The sequence below is a fragment of the Orcinus orca genome, chromosome 6, assembly GCF_937001465.1.
Source record: "Orcinus orca chromosome 6, mOrcOrc1.1, whole genome shotgun sequence".
Taxonomy (NCBI): Eukaryota; Metazoa; Chordata; class Mammalia; order Artiodactyla; family Delphinidae; genus Orcinus; species Orcinus orca.
Genome location: NC_064564.1, coordinates 115039022 through 115057846, shown reverse-complemented (window position 1 = coordinate 115057846; position 18825 = coordinate 115039022).

Sequence of the window (18825 nt, the reverse complement as noted above, 5' to 3'; positions counted from 1 at the left end):
CTTCATTGACCAAAACAAGCCAGTGGTCAAGAATTGGCCAAATGGCAGAGAAATATAATCCACCTCCAGGGAGAAAAGGCGAACATTTCTGAACAGTGATATGATTTTCTAAAGAAATTAAGAGGAACAAAATATGGGAATGTTGTATAGTAGACTCTTACCCTGAAGGATATAGTACGGGTATTTCCAGTATGCATTATCCTAAGGTTCCTTGACATCTGGTCATTTGTAATTTGGGGAAGGCTTGCATTCCTATCGCGGGTTCTGCACTGTCTTTCTTTCTCTCTGAGGTAGAACGAATTCATAGCAGTAACTCTTTGTGAGTGGGGTGTTCTCCATTTAGAGGTTTTCATAGACCCCCTTTCCTATGGTCAAACATCCACTGGAATTTCAAATGCAGACTAAAGAGCATGTCAGCATCAAATCTAAAAATCAAGGAGAGTTACTAAGAATCTCCAGCACTGATGAGGAATAAGGACATTCCTTAGAGCAACGTTAAGGCACAGGTACCCTGTGTCTTACCATCAGAGTAAGAGTACCAGTCTTGCCCTCATACCACCCTACTCTTCATAGGGTAGTGCTACATCCTCAAGTAAGTTCCTATGAGGGTACACGCAGTAGATATTCTGGGGCCATACTTGTCCAAAACAATCTTTATTCTGCTGTCTCAATTAACAATTTAGATAGTTGTAGAAGTTGGTATTGCAAATAATTCTCCTTTAGGACACTGAAGTCATCATTCATTGTCTTCTAACATCCAGTATTTTTTTACAACAGTTTTATTGATAAATTTTGATATATAATACAGAACAAAAAATTTTGATATACAATAAACTGCACATATTTAATGTGTATACTTTGACACTGTTTTACATATACACCCAAGAAACCATCATTACTATCAAAGTCATGAACATGCACACACCCCCAAAGTTTCCTCATGCCTCCTTCTAATTTTTCCATCCCACCCCTCCCTGTTCTCCAGCCTCCCCACCTTTGGCCTCCTCATCCACAAATAACCACCAATCTATTTTCTGTCACTATAGATGAGTTTGTGTTTTCTGGAATTCTATATAAATAAAAGCACACGGTATGCACTCTTTTGTCAGAGTTCTTTCACGTCACATAATTATTTTGATATTCACGCATGGGATGCTGTGTGTCAGTAGCTCACTCCTTTTCCTTGCTGAATAGTGTTCAGTTGAATGGGTATACCACAATTTGTTTATCCATTTACTTGTTGGTGGATAGTTGGACAGTTTCCAATTTGGGGCTGTTATAAATACAGTTGAATATCAGTCTTTATTATGGACATACACTATTATTTCTCTTGGGTAAATACCTAGGCATGGCTGGATCATATGGTAAGTGTACATTTATGGTGAGTTAGTGTTTAATGGGTACTGTTTCAGTTTGGAACGATGAAAAAGTTCTGGAAATGGATGGTGGTGATGGTTGCACAACATTGTGAACGTTCTTTTTTTTTTTTTTGCGGTACGCGGGCCTCTCACTCTTGTGGCCTCTCCCGTTGCGGAGCACAGGCTCCGGACGTGCAGGCTCAGCGGCCATGGCTCACGGGCCCAGCCGCTCCGCGGCATGTGGGACCTTCCCGGACCGGGGCACGAACCCGTGTCCCCTGCATCGGCAGGCGGACTCTCAACCACTGCGCTACCAGGGAAGCCCAAGGGGGCTACTCTTCATTGCGGTGCACGGGTTTCTCATTGCAGTGGCTTCTCTTGTTGCGGAACACGGGCTCTAGGCACGCAGGCTTCAGTAGTTGTGGCACACGGGCTTACTTGCTCCACGGCATGTGGGATCTTCCCGGACCAGGGATCAAACCCGTGTCCCCTGCATTGGCAGGCGGATTCCTAACCACTGCGCCACCAGGGAAGTCCCTCTATTTCTGTTTTGTATATAAATTCATTTGTATCATTTTTTTTTAGATTCCACGTATAAGTGATATCATGATATTTGTCTTTCTCTTTCTGACTTACTTCACTTAGTATGATCATCTCTAGGTCCATCCACATTGCTGCAAATGGCATTATTTCATTCTTTTTTATGGCTGAGTAATATTCCTTTGTATAAATATACATCTTCTTTATTCATTCATCTGTCAGTGGACATTTAGGTTGTTTCTATGTCTTCGCTGTATATAGTGCTGCAATGCATGTACCTTTTCGAATGGGCAAAAAATTCAGACACATTCCAAAGGAAGATGAATAAATGGTCAATAAGCACAAGAAAATGTGCTCAACATTATTAGTCATTAAGCAGATGCAAGCTAGAACCGCTACACACCCACCAGAATGGCTAAAACTAAAACTGAAAAGATATCAAATGTTGACAAAGTATGAAACAACCAGAACGCTAACACATGGTTCTTAGGAGCGTAAAATGGTACAGCCACTTAGAAAAAAAGAGTGGAAGTTTCTTAATAAATTAAAAATATACCCACTCTTTCACCCAGCAATTCCACTCCTACATATTTACCGAAAAGAAATGAAAATATGTGTCCATAAAAAAAGTTGTATGGTAATTATCATAGCAGCTTCATAATAGCCTAAAACTGGAAACAGCCCAAGTGGAAAGATCAGAACAGTAGTTGCCTCTGAAAGTTGAGGAAGGAGATTGAGTGGAAAGGAGCATGAGGGAACATTCTCTATATATTGATAGGAATTTGGGTTACACAGTATATACAAAATTCAGCATATGTCAAGATTTGCATATTTTATTGTATGTAAACTTTATAATGAAAGAAAAAACATGCAGACAAATATTGTACTCTAGTCAATGATACACATTTAGGAGGAAATGTACTGATGTCTGCAATTTACTTTGAAATGCAACAAAAATAAGATGGATTAATTGCTTGACGGAGGGACAGATAGATGGATAGACATGAGATAAAGCAAATGTAGTGAAATGTTCATAGTAGAAACTAGGGCGTGGGTTAATGGGTGTTCACTATTGAATTCTTTCAATTTTGCTCGGTTTGAAAATTTCATAGGAATATGTTGGAAAAAAGATTACATAAGCCATCTTGCCGGGAGGAAGTTGAGTCATGGATCTCAGCCATAGTGTTCTGAGAGCTCAGAGATCTCAGAGCCATAGATATTGAGAGGGAATGAAGGGATGGAGGAAAATATAACTGTTACTAGAAGAAAAGTGGATACAATGGAAATAAACAACTCTTGTCCACTAAAAATGGTGACACAAAACCAGTTTGAGCGTGTGGGAGAAGAAACAGATTTGGTTGAAAGAGGATGCATTCAAATGGGTCATGCTCAGACAGCATTAAAAAATATATGTGCTCTCAGGGAACTATATTTAATATCTTGTGATAAACCATAATGGAAAAGAATATGAAAAAGAATATATATATATATATATATATATATATATATATATATATATATATATATACAGGAGTCACTTTGCTGTACAGAAGAAATTAACACAACATTGTATATCAACTATACTTCAGTAAATTATGTGTGCCCCGCTGGTCACATCCATCCTCCCTCATCCTTAGCTAAGACTTGGATGGACTTATCTTCTTTCCTGGCTAGACCAACACAAAATCATTTGATTGCCTATGAAACTGTTTCTTTTCCTTCTGCATAGAGAGTAAATAATGACTGCTAGGGATTGTTACATTAAACTTTCTCCCTTCCAACCATCCATCCATCCATCCATCCATCCACCCATCCATCCATCCACCCATCCACCCACCATCCATCCATCCATCTATCACCATCTATCCATACACCCATCCATCCATCCACCATCCATCAGTCTATCCACCATTCATCCACGCATGTATCCATCCATCCATCTACCCTTCCAACAAAGGCTCTTCCTGTGGATGGATTATTGAGGTATGGTCTCTGAAAGGCCCTTGTCTTCAATAATCATCTTCACCAAGATGGCATGATATCAGGAAAAAGATAGCTAGGATGGGGGCTGGAAATGAAATCCAGGAAGGAGTTGCAAGGAACACAAGATAATAACCAAACCATAAAGAAAGCCTGCAACTGATATCTGTGACAGGAAAGAGACATGAGTCAGCAGACAGAAATGGGCTGGAGGGGTGGTGGTAGCAGTGACGAACACTGCAAAGAATAAACTAGGCGCGGAGGCTGAGTTGCTTGCTGTAAAGGAAAAGAACAGTTTCTATCAGAACATATGCTCTATTTGTTACACAGAGATTTCTAGAGATTCTCAAGCCTTTTGGTCCCACAAATTAGGGATAGAGTTAAAAGTGTGTGTGTGTGTTTGTGTGTGCACGCGCGCGTGTGTGTTGAATCTGGTTGAGCCTGGAAGTATCTGGAAAAGAGAGAGGCAGGTAGGTAGGCTTCTCTCTCCCAGTCACATAGGTGTCCTGCTTCTATTCTATGTCCATTTTAGGAACACCAGTTTTCTGCTCTGTGGCTTGGTTTTTTGTTTTTGTTAACTTTTTTTGTTGTTGTTTGTTTTTTATTTATTTATTTATTTTTAAATTAATTTTTATTGAAGTATAGTTGCTTCCCAATGTTGTGTTAGTTTCTACTGTAAGCAAAATGAATCAGCTATACATATATCTCCTCTTTTTTGGATTTTCTTCCCACTTAGGTCACCACAGTGCATCAAGGAGAATTCCCTGTTCTGTACAGTAGGTTCTCATTCGTTGTCTATTTTATCTGTGGCTTGGTGCTTGACTCAGCTCTGGACCTGGAGGCCAGGGGGAAAAACAATGACTACTTCACTAGAACCAGGCTGCCATGAAGCAGGAAAAATGTGATACTTCCAAAGAAAATTCTTCGCCATGTGGAAGCAGGAAGTAACCTGGCTGCATGTTCAACAAAATGTCACTCTTGGTTAAGGGCCTTTCATCCCTAAGACAAAATCAGCGGCTGGGATTGCCTCAAGGGTCAAAAAGTCTTAAAGGCCAGGTGCCACATGAGAAAGGGTTATCCTTTCTCACCCCAATGCCTGGGACAAGGTCTGATTCCAGGGTCAAATCACAGGCTGCTTTTGTAATATTCGGGTGTGTTTTCCATGCTTCGCAGTGACACATGTCTTTCTGGTTTTTCTTGTTGATGATCACAGCTTCCAAAAACTTGGGGCTCAAGAAAAGAGGCCTTGACAACAGGCCTGGGCCTCGTAGCCGCAGACCCTGAGCTGTCTTTTCATAATCTTGTAAAGAAAGCCTCCCACCCACTGGCTGGGTTGGATGGATACTCTGGTCCGACTGAGTGGAGAGAAAGATGTTTTCATGTTTTCGAACCTGAGGCTTGCAGGTGATTCAGACAGAGAACAACTGTGGTTTGTTTGCAAAGATAAAACAGATAAGCCACAGGGAGAGCAAAGGTGAGCCCAGCAAATTCAAGTGTCCCAGTGGAATGACTAGTCTGTGAGCTGCAGTCTTTGGTCCTGAAGTTTCCAGACCTAGGATGCCCATCCTTCTTCCTTTCTCACTGACATTAGTAAATCGAAAGAGGTGTTATTGAGTAAAAAAAGCAAATAGTAGAAAGATATGATCGGTCTGATCCCTTTAGGCAAAAAGCAAATCAAATGTACTGCACACACATAAATTCATGTGCTGACAAATGCACAGGAAAAAAAAAACGCCCAAGGCAGAGGCAGCAAATGATAATAGAGATTACCTTTGGAGAATGATGGGGAAGGATGGGGTGGGGAGGGAAGGGATGAGAAGATGGCGGAGCCTATAGGACAGGCACTCAGAAGAGACTTTAGTCTTACCTAGAACATGTGGCACATATATATGCAATGGAATATTACTCAGCCATGAAAAGGAACGAAATTGAGTTATTCGTAATGAGGTGGATGGACCTAGAGTCTGTCATACAGAGTGAAGAAAGTCAGAAAGAGAGAAACAAATACCGTATGCTAACGCATATATATGGAATCTAAAAAGAACAGTACTGATGAACCTAGTGGCAGGGCAGGAATAAAGATGCAGACGTACAGAACAGACTTGAGGACCCAGTGGGGGAAGGGGAAGCTGGGACGAAGTGAGAGAGTGGCATGGACATATATACATATATATAGTTTTACCAAACGTAAAATAGATAGCTAGTGGGAAGCAGCCACATAGCACAGGGAGATCAGCTCGGTGCTTTGTGATGACCTAAAGGGGTGGGATAGGGAGGGTGGGAGGGAGGCTCAAGAGGGAGGGGATATGGGGATATATGTATATATATAGCTGATTCACTTTGTTGTACAGCAGAAACTAACACAAAAATGTAAAGCAATTATACTCCAATAAAGATGAAAAAAAAAAAAAGAGACTTTAGTCTTACCTATAATGGTAGTTTTTTTAAAACAAGTAGTATATATTTGTGCATTGCTCATATAATTAACAGTCAATTAAAGATATTTCCTTTATTTTTTTAATTGAAGTATAGTTGATTTACAAAGTTATGTTAGTTTCAGGTGTACAGCAAAGTGATTCCGTTTTATGTATATATAACTGAATATTATATATATATTCTTTTTCAGATACTTTTCTATTATAGGTGATTACAAGACATTGAATATAGTTCCCAATTAAAAATCAATTTTGAAAAAAGATCTTATTCTTTAGTGCATAGTGAGAATATCTAACCAGGTGAAAAATATATTGTAGGTCAGATAAAGGAAGGATAGAACTGAACATTTGCCTGTTGTTTGCCCCTCATCATAACAAGTGACAATGGTGACGGTGGTGAGGATAATGTTGAGTTTATTGAACTAGGGGCAACTTTATCTAATTTAAGTTTTATGACCTATGAGTTGGGTACTCTTAATTATTCCCGTGTTACAGATGAGGAACCTGAGACTCAGAGAGCTGAAGGGATCTGCCCAAGGTTAGTACACTGCAGAGCTAGATGTCAAGGCCATGTCTGCTGGACTTCACAGCCTCAAATTTTAACGACAATGTTACACCATCTGGTAAAAATTTCCCCCTGCTACTCAGACTCCCTTATCTTCTAAGAATGTTAGGAGAGCGATGAGAGTGGGGAAGGGAGGAAGAAGAAGGAGGAGAAAGAGACAGGGCAGAGAAAAGAGGTGCTGGGAGCCCTGTGGGGTGAAGCCTCAAGAATCCCGAGGGTCCTGAGCTGGTTGGAAACTTCCACCAGGTGCCACACCTGGGCTGAGGCAAGGTTGCCCAGTGGCTAGGAGCACAGGGTCTGGAGACAGACCCGGCTCCAATCCCAGCTCTGCCACTTAGTAACTAAGTCACCTTGAACAAGTCCCTTAAGTCTCTGACTGAGCTGAGCCATCTCGCCTGGAAAATGGCCACGTTCCAAGGCTGCTCTAGGAGCGCACATGGGATGCTCGCAGAGCACTCCGGCAGACGATGGCAAGAGGATGCTCGGAAGTGCCCGTTATTAGGATTGGCATCACCGATGAGGCTGTGGGTTGGGTCCTGAGCAAGCACCGAGCCCCCGAACTGTGAGCATTTCCACTCTGTAGCAGAGACCAGGGAGGACGGGGCCTGTAACACAGCAGCAGGAAGGTACTCCCATCCCTACCAGGCCTGCCTCTGTTGCCTGAGGGTTCTGAGAATGGGAGCTTGAGGGCAGGGACTCTGTCTCTCTAGTTTGCACTGTAGCCGTGTGCCTGGAACAGTGTCCAGGGCACAGTAAGTACTCAGGGATTATTTTTAGCGGAGCAAGAAGGGTGGGCACTCAATTATGTTTCCCGTGTGAATAAATAAATGTATGAGTATATAAATGAAGACTTCTCTGTGACAGCCCAGTCCACACAGCCTCCCCCTTCTCTCGGGAGGTCTCAGCATTTAACACCCACAAAAAGGCACGTCTCTAAGTCTCTCTGGTTTATCTTTGCAGCCTTGGTTTTATCTCTAAGGAGTAAGGGGTTCCCAGTAGCGCCTGTGTCTACAGGAGCTGAGCTATCAAACGAACTTTATAGTTCACATTTTTATATCCCTCCCATGCTTTCTACAAAAAGGACTGAACAATCAAAAAAAATTTTTTTTTGTACAAATGAACCTATTTGCAAAACAGGAATAGAGTCACAGATGTAGAAAACAAACTTACGGTTACCAAGGCGGAAAGGGAGGGGGAGGGATAAATTGGGAGATTGAGATTGACATATACACACTACTATATACAAAATAGATAATCAACAAGGACCTACTGTATCGCACAGGGAACTCTACTCAATACTCTGTAATGGCTACAATACATGGGAAAAGAATCTAAAAAAGAGTTGATATATGTATATGTATAAGTGAATCACTTTGCTGTACAGCAGAAAGTAACACAACATTGTAAATCAGCTATACTCCGATAAAAATTAATTAAAAACTTTTTGAAGATGAATTCCTGATTTACACACGTAGCAAGTTATTAAAGGAAAGGTAGAAATGGCTGTTGCTAAATCCTGATTCTGTGACAATGATATATGGATGGATTAAAATTGCCAGAATGTAATTCATGACTCTTGCATCTGTATTTGTAAGACACATAGTCTGTGATTTCCTTTTTTTGTGCTGTGTTACCATTTGACAATGAAGTTACTGCAAATTTCATAAGATAAGTTGGGATGCTTCCATTCTTTTCTCTGCTGTGGAAGAGTCTGAATCTTGGGATTTACTTATTCCATGGATGTCTGAAATAATCCAGACATAAAACTATCAGGGCCTGGATACTTTCTTTGGGGAGGGAATTCTTGGAGAAAATTGTCTACCTCTTCCACAGTTAATGTATTATTTGGTTTTCCACTTCTTTTAAAGTCAATTTTACTAATTTTATAATGTCTTGGAAACTGTAAATCATTCATTCCATCCAGATTTTCAATTTTACTAGCCAGATCTGTACATGGAATCCCCAATCATTTTTTTTTTTGCGGTACGTGGGCCCCTCACCGCTGTGGCCCCTCCCGCCGCGGAGCACAGGCTCCGGACGCGCAGGCTCAACGGCCATGGCCCACGGGCCCAGCCGCTCCGCGGCACGCGGGATCCTCCCGGACCGGGGCACGAACCCGCGTCCCCTGCATCGGCAGGCGGACTCCCATCCACCGCGCCACCAGGGAAGCCCCCCAATCATTTTTGAAATCTCCTCCATCATTGTATTCCCTTTCCCATTCCTAATGTTTATATTTATTGTTTTTCTCTTTTCTTCCTTTTTAGTTTTTTTTTAACGAAGCTGAGTTTTCTTTCTAATGTACAAAAAACTTAAATTGTAGTGAAATATACATAACATTTGCCATTGTAGCCATTCTCAAGCGCACGGTTCGCTGGCCTTAAGTACATTCATACTGTTGTACAACCATCATCCCCATCCATCTCTAGAGTTTTTTCATCTTGCGAAACTTCATTCCGCATTCTTCTTTCCCCCCAGCCTCTGGCAGCCACCGTTCTACTCTCTGTCTGTATTAATATTCAACTTCTGTAGGTACCTCATGTACGTGGAATCATACAATATTGGTCTTTTTCTGTCTGGTTTATTTCACTTAGCATAATGTCCTCACGATTCATCCATTTTGTAGCACGTGTCAGAATTTCCTTCCTTTTTAAGGCTGAATAATATCCCACTGTATGTATATCCCGCATTTTGTTTACCCATTCATCTGTCAGGGGGCGCTTGGGTTGTTTCTACCTTTTGGCCGCTGTGAATAATGCTGCTATGAACACGGGTGTGCAAATATAGAAGCTGACTTTTTTTTTTTTTTTTTTTTTTTTTGCGGTACGCGGGCCTCTCGCTGTTGTGGCCTCTCCCGTCGCGGAGCACAGGCTCCGGACGCGCAGGCTCAGCGGCCATGGCTCACGGGCCCAGCTGCTCCGCGGCATGCGGGATCTTCCCGGACCGGGGCATGAACCCTTGTCCCCTACATCGGCAGGCGGACTCTCAACCACTGCGCCGCCAGGGAAGTCCTAGAAGCTGACTTTTGAAGCCTTTGTCATGGCGGGTGGTGCGCGGAAAACCAAGAACTCCCCCTGCCGGTTCCTTGCTGGAGAAATCAGAATTAGGGGAACCCCTGGTGGCAAAGACCTCATCATTTCTTCCACAGATGAAGAATTGAGGCTCAGAGGGGACAAGCAATGTTACTGAAGCCACACAGCCAGGAAGTGGAGGCCTCAAGGTTTGGACCCAGAACTGCCGCAGGAGATGCTGCTTCCCAGCCAGCTGGCCTCTCTTGTCCATCCTTCCAGGCCATGCTGGTGTCTGCTCAGTGATGGGCCTGGCCCAAATGTATCCTGGGGAGAGCTGCTTCTCAGCACTGGGCAAGCTGGCTGAGGGAGTCTGAAAGCCATTTTGTTCATTACAAATGAAAAGCAGATGAGACTTTAAATGTTATGCTTTGGCCGCCAGTGCTGTGTGGAGCAGGGCCCCTGTGAACAGTCACACCAAATAAAACATATTATTTAGGAGTGATTGGAAGGCAGATAAGCTGAAAACATTGTGCACGGAAGGACTGCTGCTATCTGCTCACGAGCATCACTTTCCCCAGGCTTGCATGTGGACTCACCTTTAGGGCAATTTCCCTTGTGGTACCACAACTCCGTGACTAGACTTGGGCTTGTGGACAAGTGATTTCCCAGCCACATGGCCTCCAGCCCCAATACAGAGCACGGGGCTTGGCTTCCTGGGTCTGCTCTGATGCTGCCTGTGGAGATGTCATCTCAGCACTCAAGACTCATCCTCCCAGTTTCTGCTGGGATGAGAATGGTGGGCAGAGCCTTGACCCCAGACATCGGTTGAGCACTTACTCTGTGCACCGTAACCAGCAGCCTGGCCCTAGGAGCAGCAAAGCAGGAAACTGAGGCTCAGAGAGGTTAAGGTGCACATCCAAAATCACAAAGCTCCCCCGAGGATCTCCTAAATGGTAGGAAGGCAGGGCTGGCCAGCAGGTGTGGTCCTGTGTGGTATTGGCACCCCTCACACAGACATTTAGAGAGAGGAGGTAGGGTGACACTGCCCAGCTATGGCATCTGACTCAGGGGGTTCTCAGGGCCTCTGAAGCCAAATCCTGGGAAGCCTCCTTAGACCCCTGCATAGGAACTCTGAGCCTGGGGTCTGAGGCATGGCCATAGTTTGGGGAATCCTGCAGTGGATGTTGACACATCTTTCTCACATCGTGAGTGGAGGCAGGGCTGAGTCTACAGCTATAGGGAGGAAGGCTACTGAGGCCAGGAGCCACCAGACTGAGCTATCCCTGACAGAATGACAGGGAGCCCAGCTCTTAGAGACTGGAGGCCTGGGAAGGGGACACTGACCCGAATGCTGGACGCAGGTACACAAGGCATCTGATGTGTATTTATGAGCAACCGCTATGTGTCGGGCCCTTGGAGCTCACACTCCAGCAGGACAGAGATGTGGAACAATGATGGTAACTCATTAACCAGAACTTCATAAGCACCAAGTGCTGTGCTGAGCACTTTGGAGAGATTCACCCTTCAGTCCTCATGAGAGCTAGATGGGGAGGGTGTTCATAAGAGCAGGCTAACTATCTTAACAAATAACCCCACAATAAGAGCTCATTTCCTGCTCATTTCATAGTCCAATGTGGGGCAAGGGTGTTGGGTGGGGACTCTGTTCCATGTGGTCATTCATGGGCCCAGAGTAGAGAGTGGGAAGAATGGTGCAGGACGTTTTAGGAGCCAGGCCTAGGAGTTGTGACATCACTTCCTCCTACTTTCCATTGGCCAGAACTCTGTCACATGGCACCTGCAGGGGGAGCCTGGGAAACATAGTCTGGCTGGGAGTGCCTGGGAGGAAAAGGGAAACAGCTTGGTGGACAGCAGCCAGTATTTGCCACTGGTAGGAGCCATTAGTGTTCCAATTTTGCATTGAGGAGACCAGCACTAGGAGTGTCCTATGGCTCAGCTGGGAGGGGATGGAGCTGACATTCAGCTGTGGGCAGCATGACTCCAGAGAGCATGCCCTCATCACCAGGTACACTGCCTCTCTGGAAGTGAGTGCTGAGTTAAACAAATGGGTATTGTGGGGGGCCGTGTGTGTTGAGAGTGAGGGCTCTGTCCCAAACCTCCTGGGTTCAATTCCCTGATTCCACCTCTTACCAGCTGTGTGATTTTGGGCAGGTCATGTAACCTCTCTGTGTCTCAGGTCCTGGGGAAGGGCCCTGGCCTTTTCTAGGCCCTTTTCTGCTCTCTCCGAGGGACAGAACAAGAGAGGAAAGCAGGACAACACAGGAGAAAACCAAGCAGCTCACACTAGGAGCCTGGGTGGACCAAGGAGGAAGAAGGGGATTGAGAAGTAGGGGCTGGCCCTCCACCTCGTCCACGTCCATCCTCATTTGGTGACTCTGGTCCCAAGGTGGCCACTTCTCTGCAGCCTCTGTGCTGACACACCAGCTGCATGGTGGGATGTGTCCCAGAGTGGATGTATTGTCACTCAGCCCCCTCAGCTAAACAGTGTTCTGTACGCCAGGTGCTCTGTGAGGGCCATTAACCAAGGGGGCAATGGGGGAAGAGCTGGGGAACCAGGAGATAGCTGACCTGTTTCTTCTCTTGACAGACTCTGGTGGGGCCCCATGAGAGACAGGCTGCGTTGTGAGCCCCAGAACCCACTGGTGAGTAAACCAGGCCTGCCTGACTCTGGAGCACACGCTGAAGGGGAAGAGAAAGTAAGGGAGTGGGAGAAAAAAGATGTCTCACCCCCAGTGCTTTCTTTGTAACCAGGGTGTGCATTTAACAAAGCTCATCCCAAAATGCAAATCAAAACTACAGTGAGGTACCACCTCACACAGAATGGCCACCACGAAAAAATCCACAAATAAAAAATGCTGGAGGGGGTGTGGAGAAAAAGGAACCCTTCTACCCTGTTAGCGGGAATGTAAGTTGGTGCAGCCACTGTGGAAAACAGTATGGAGGTTCCTCAGAAAACTAAAAATAGAATTACTGTATGATCCAGCAATCCCTACTTCTGGGCACGTATCTGACAAAACTATAACTCAAAGAGATACATGCACCCCAATGTTTATAGTAGCACTATTTATGAGAGCCAAGACATGGAAACAACCTAAATGTCCATCGACTGTTGCATGGATAAAGAAGATGTGGTACATATATACAATGGAATACTACTCAGCCATAAAAAAGGAAATAATGCCATTTGCAGCAACATGGATGCAACTAGAGATTACCATACTAGGTGAAGTAAGTCAGAAAGAGAAATACAAATACCATATGATATCACTTATATGTGGAATCTAAAATATGACACAAATGAACTATCTACAAAACAGAAACAGAATCATGGACATAGAGAACAGACTGGTGGTTGCCAACGGGGAGAGGGTTGGAGGAGGGAGGGAGTGAGAGGTTGGGGTCAGCAGATGTAAGCTTTTATATATAGAATGGATAAACAACAAGGTCCTACTGTATAGCACAGAGAACTATATTCAATATCCTGTGATAAACCATAATGGAAAAGAATATTTTAAAAAAAGAGGGACTTCCCTGGTGTTCCAGTGGTAAAAAATCTGCTCTACAATGCAGGGGATGTGGGTTTGATCCTGGTCAGGGAACTAAGATCCCACATACCGCGGGGCAACTGAGCCTATGCGCCACAACTACTGAGCTCGTGCGCCTCAACTAGAGCCCACGTGACGCAAAGTACAGAGCCCGTGCGCTCTGGAGCCTGTGCACCACAACTACAGAGAGAAAACCCACATGCCGCAACTAGAGAGAAGCCCGCGTGCCACAGTGAAGAGCCCATGCCTCAACGAAAGATCCAGCATGACTCAACGAAGACCCCGCATACCCTAACGAAGACCTGACACGGCCAAAAATAAAATAAATAATAAATTTTAAAAAAATCTTAAAAAAAAAGAATATGTATATGTATACCTGAATCACTTTGCTGTACAGCGGAAATTAACACAACATTGTAAATCAACTATACTTCAATTAAAAAAATTGAAAGAAAACAATGTTCATCCCATCTCACCCCCTTTCTGCTTAAAATGCTCTCGTGCCCCCCCCACCCCGCTCTCCAGATAATGTCTCCAATTTTGCAAGATCTGGCCCTGCTGTATTCCAGCCCCACCCCTTTCAAACTCCCAGCACCCACCTTGCTGAATCACACGCACTTCTCAGAACATGTTGTTTCATGCTCCCCAGGCGTATTAGTTTACTGGGGCTGCTGTCATAAAGCACCGCAAACTGGGCGGCTTCAACAGCAGCATTTACTGTCTCTCAGATCTGGAGTCTAGAAGTCTGAGATCAAGGTGTCCACAGGGTTGGCTCCTGAGGGCTGTGAGGCAGAACCCAGCTTCTGGTGGTTTGCTGGCTCTCGTTGGACTCTTGGGCTTGTAGAAGCGTCACTCTAATCTCTGCCTTCATTTTCTCGCGGCCTTCTCTCCCTGTGTGTGCGTCTGTGTCATGTTGGATTAGGGTCCCCTCCTACTCCTATGTGACCTTATCTTAACTAATTACATCTGTCAGGATCCTATTTCCAAAATGGTCATATTCTGAGGTACTGGGGGTTAGGACTTTGGCATAGGAATTTGGGGGTTACAGTTCAACTCATAACACTAGGCTTTGCCCATGCTGTTCCCTCTGTGTGGCACTCCCTTCCCTTACTTGTCTGGCAGGCAAGCTTCCTTTTGCTTCCAAAGGTCAGCTCAAGCACCGCTCCTTGGCAAAGTCTTCCTAGTGTGACCTAGCCTCCACTGTACCCCACTGTCCTTGCACAGCCACCGGCCAGCACACCAAATGCTTTGTACCAATCTGTCTGCCTTCCTGACTCTACCAGATTGTCGTTTCCTCAAGGGTAAGGATTGTGCCTGCTGACCTTCATGTGTCCAGAACCCTGGCAGGATGGGCACGTAGGAGGCGGCCCTGGCTCAATGTCCCTTGAATTAATGCATAAATTAAGAAGGAAAGAAAGATGAGAGAAAAGATGAGAGAAATGGGGAAGAGTGCGCCAAATCAATGTCACTTGTCCCCGCTGGCCTTCCCTCTACCAGGGGAGACGTGAGTGGTTCCCATGCTTCTGATAGAACCTCAAGCATCAGTGTTGTGTTTGGGGTCTGGGTTTTCTCTAGTAGATGGCTGGGGTCGGGGTGGGTGGCGAGAAGAGAATGGTGGGAGTCCCCGAGGGCTCAAGGTGGTGGACCTGGGGGTGTGCATGGGGGAGGGGGGGGAAGCTGGAAACCCACAAGGCCAGGCCCAGTTTCCCACAGAAGCAAACCACAGTCCTTAAACACTCCCCAAACAAATTTATGATGTAAATCTGGTTTCGAAATAATAACAAAAATGATAAATAAAAAGAGTGAGTGGGTGCGAGAGGGAGGGAACGGGGGCTCAGCCAGGCCCCTCCCCTGGGACACCAAGGGGGGAAAAGCACATGGAAAAATTGAAATTAGTTGTGACAGCTGAAATTCTCTGCTCTGCAGACGACATTTGACAGGGTACTTAAAAAAATAAGAAGAAAAGGGAAAGTGGATTGGGCTGCCCGGGGAAGGGGGGAGATGGGGGGATTTCAAGTGACACAAGACGCATATTTCAAGCTTCTTAGATTGCAAAAGCTCTTCTTACCTACGGGGCCTGCTGCCTTTATTTTTATCCAAATGGCTCAATTACCTCAAAGCCCCACAGAGAAAATTACCGATGTTTGCCCCTATTTTTCTCCTCTTGTCTCGACAACTGTAGATATTTTGTTTTCCTTCTTTCTCTCGTGCTCTCTCTCTCTCTGTTTCTTTTTTTTTTTTTTTCTTTTTTGTGGTCGGGAGTGAAGAGAGTAGGGGGGTGTTCAGATGGGCTAAGGGGCTGGAGGCTTTTGAAATTGCTCCTCCAAGCCCGCATCGCACGCGCGCGCACACACACACACACACACACACCACAGTCTTAGGCCACACCACAACTGGTCTTTGTGTGCGTGTCCATTTTGACGTTTGTCCTTTCCATCTTCCGATCGTGTCCGATCGCGCTGTTCCGTTATCCTCCCTGTGCCTCCTTTCCCTCCTCGGCCTCCTGCCCTGCACCAGTGGCGGCAGTTCCCTCTGGCCTCCCAGCTGCCCAGTGGGCACCCCGCCTTGCGGCTCTCTTTTCATCTCAGCTGTTTCCAAACCCTGCAATAGACACAGGGAGGCGCCAAGGTGCCCATTTTCCAACCTTCTTATTGGGTCTCCATTTGTCATTTTCAGAATTGGTGCTCCAGGGAGCCGGGCCTAGACGCTGCAGCGCTCACACCTGCCTGCTCTGAGACTTGGAAGCTGCCTCTGGTTCCAGAAAGCTCCGTTTGGGGCTCTGGGGGTCCAAGGAATGATGTCTGAGCATCAGGCTCCAGGACCCTGGTGGGTGGGCTCTATGGGGGATTTGACCTCTCATTTGACCTCTCACTTGACTGGGGCCTGTGCCTCCCTCTCCAGCCCACTTTCCTGGCCTTCTTCTCCTCACCATGGACCCAGCCTCCCCTTCCACCCGTCTCCCTTCCCCCTTCTGGTCCCTCCCACCAAGCCAGGACCCTCTCTTTCCTTGAAACTCTTCTGGTTCTTTGACCTTGGGATAAGCCCTTCATTGGCCTGGCTTTGGGATAAAAACTAAATCTCCCCCCACTCCCACCCCTCAAGGGCCTCCTTCCCTCCAGCTTCATCATGGAGTCTCTCTCCATCCCCTCCCAGCACCTTCCCACCCTGGGCCTTTGCAGCTGTGTCTCCTTCCTCCTGGCTTGTCTCTCTTCACCCACCTCACTCTCACTCAGCCTCAGGTATCCCTGAAATGCCCCCTCCTCAAGCAGCCTTCCCAGCTCACTCCTGTCCGCCATCAGGGTGGGCCCTCAAAGCTCTCTGTAGCCTCTGCACCTGGGGGTACCACACAAAATCCTGAATGGCTGCATGGACCAGGTACAGCCAATCACAATGGGCGCTGACTGCAGCCCTGCAGCGGGGGCCTGGAGACCCCCAGGTGGGCAAGCTTTAACTCTTTAGTTAGTGGGCCTGGCGAGGCATGTGCGGTGGGTCCCAGGGGACGGAAATGGACACAGACACATCCCCATAGTTCACCCACCATTTCTGCCAGTGAACATCAGCTTGCCTGTCCTTGTCCAGCGTGGCTCTCCACCCACTAGTCATTCTTGGTTTCATGTCCATCACCTCCACGAGCTGTAAGCCCCGTGCGGACAGACCGTGCTCCCTGTTGTACCTACAGGGCAGTGCACAGCGCAGGTGCTGGGTAAATAGCTGTTGACGGGGACTCCCCTGGCGGTCCAGTGGTTAAGACTCCGCCCTTCTGACGCAGGGGTGCGGGTTCCATCCCTGGTCGGGGAACTAGGATCCCACATGTCGCGCGGCATGGTCAAAATTTTTTTAAAAATTAAAAAAACAAAAAAGCTGTTGATGGACTGAAAGGCCGTTGGGACAAGGCCCTTTCTGGGGACCGTTGATTTCTGTGCCCACCAGTCCCCTCTTACGCCTGCATGTAGCTTAGCTGCGTGTGGGCAGCCAAAACGTAAGCAAATCAAGTGGGACAGGACATGGGTAGGACCCATGGCATCATAGTTGCTCTTCAAAGGTTCAGGGTCAAAGGGCCTGGATGCAAGTTCCAGCCTCAGAGCTCTCTCTCTCTGGGTGGCCTTGGGCCATTGATGGAGCCTCTGTGCCCTCACCTGTAAGTGCTCAGGGAAGATGCTATTGTGTGTAAGTTACTTAGCTTTTTGTGCCGGCTTATAGCATTTTGGTTACTGAATTAGCTTTATTTCTTATTTTCTTATTTCTTTATTTCTTATTTTCTTATTTTCTTATATTTCTTATTTCTTATCCTCCTGTCTTCCGTAATCAAGAGGGATCCCTGGTCGATCCCTGCTTGCCTCTCCAATCCACTGTCTACTTCTCCATTCACTTGACATGTATTTACTGCACGTCCATTATTTCCGGGTGTGAAGATGCTGCAGTGAGCAAGTCAAGCAAAAAGCTGCCCACAGAAGACACCGTCCATGGAGCGCCCACTGCACGTGGGTCCTGGGCTGATGGCTTCACACAGTGTCTCAGTGACTCCTCTCCACACCTCCTGGTGGTAGAACCTGTGACTGTCCCCATTTTATAGCTGGAGAAACTGAGGCTCAGAGCTTGAGCAATTTGCCCGAGGTCAACGGTTAGTGTCAGAATTGAGATTTGAATTCAAACCCTTCTGAAGCCAGACCCTGAATGGTCCTCCACTAATCATGCATCTGAATTGGGCCACGCTTTTGCATCATCCTCCTGCATGGCCTCCATACTCCTGAACTCGGCCCAAGGGGACAGCAAGACCTGACCCCTGCCTTCATTTTCTCCCTCAAGTCTCTCCTGTCCCCCCGAGCCCCTTCACCCTGGCTGGGTACTTCCCCCCAGCCACACGGATCTGTCAGGTCCCCAGACAGGTCTATGGCTTTCTGACCTCCTAGCCTTTGCACGTGCTGTTCACTCTACCCAGAACACCCTTCCCCTCCTCTTGGTCTGGTTAACATTCCTTCTCCTCCAGGTCCCAGCCAGACCTAACCTCCTCAGGGATGCTCTTCTCCTTTCCCTGAGGCTGTTATACTAACTGGTTAATCCCTCTACTAGCCTGTGTGTTCCCAAGGTCAGGACCTTGGTTTGCCCTTTTCAAAGTTATATCCTGAGCACATAACACAGGGTCTGCCTGGCACACAACAGGAGCTCAATAATATTTGCCGAATTAACGAACCAATGAAAAATTGCCGAAGTCACTCTCCTGGCCTCTTCTCACCCATGTGCTGCAAAAGTGAGCTGTAACATAAACATAGGGGATAGTTTTTTATGAGAAATGAAGATGGGCAGTTGTTTACAGGCTTATTGACTGTATATAAACTTGACATATCTGGGGAACAGGAAAATAAGCATTCCACTAGC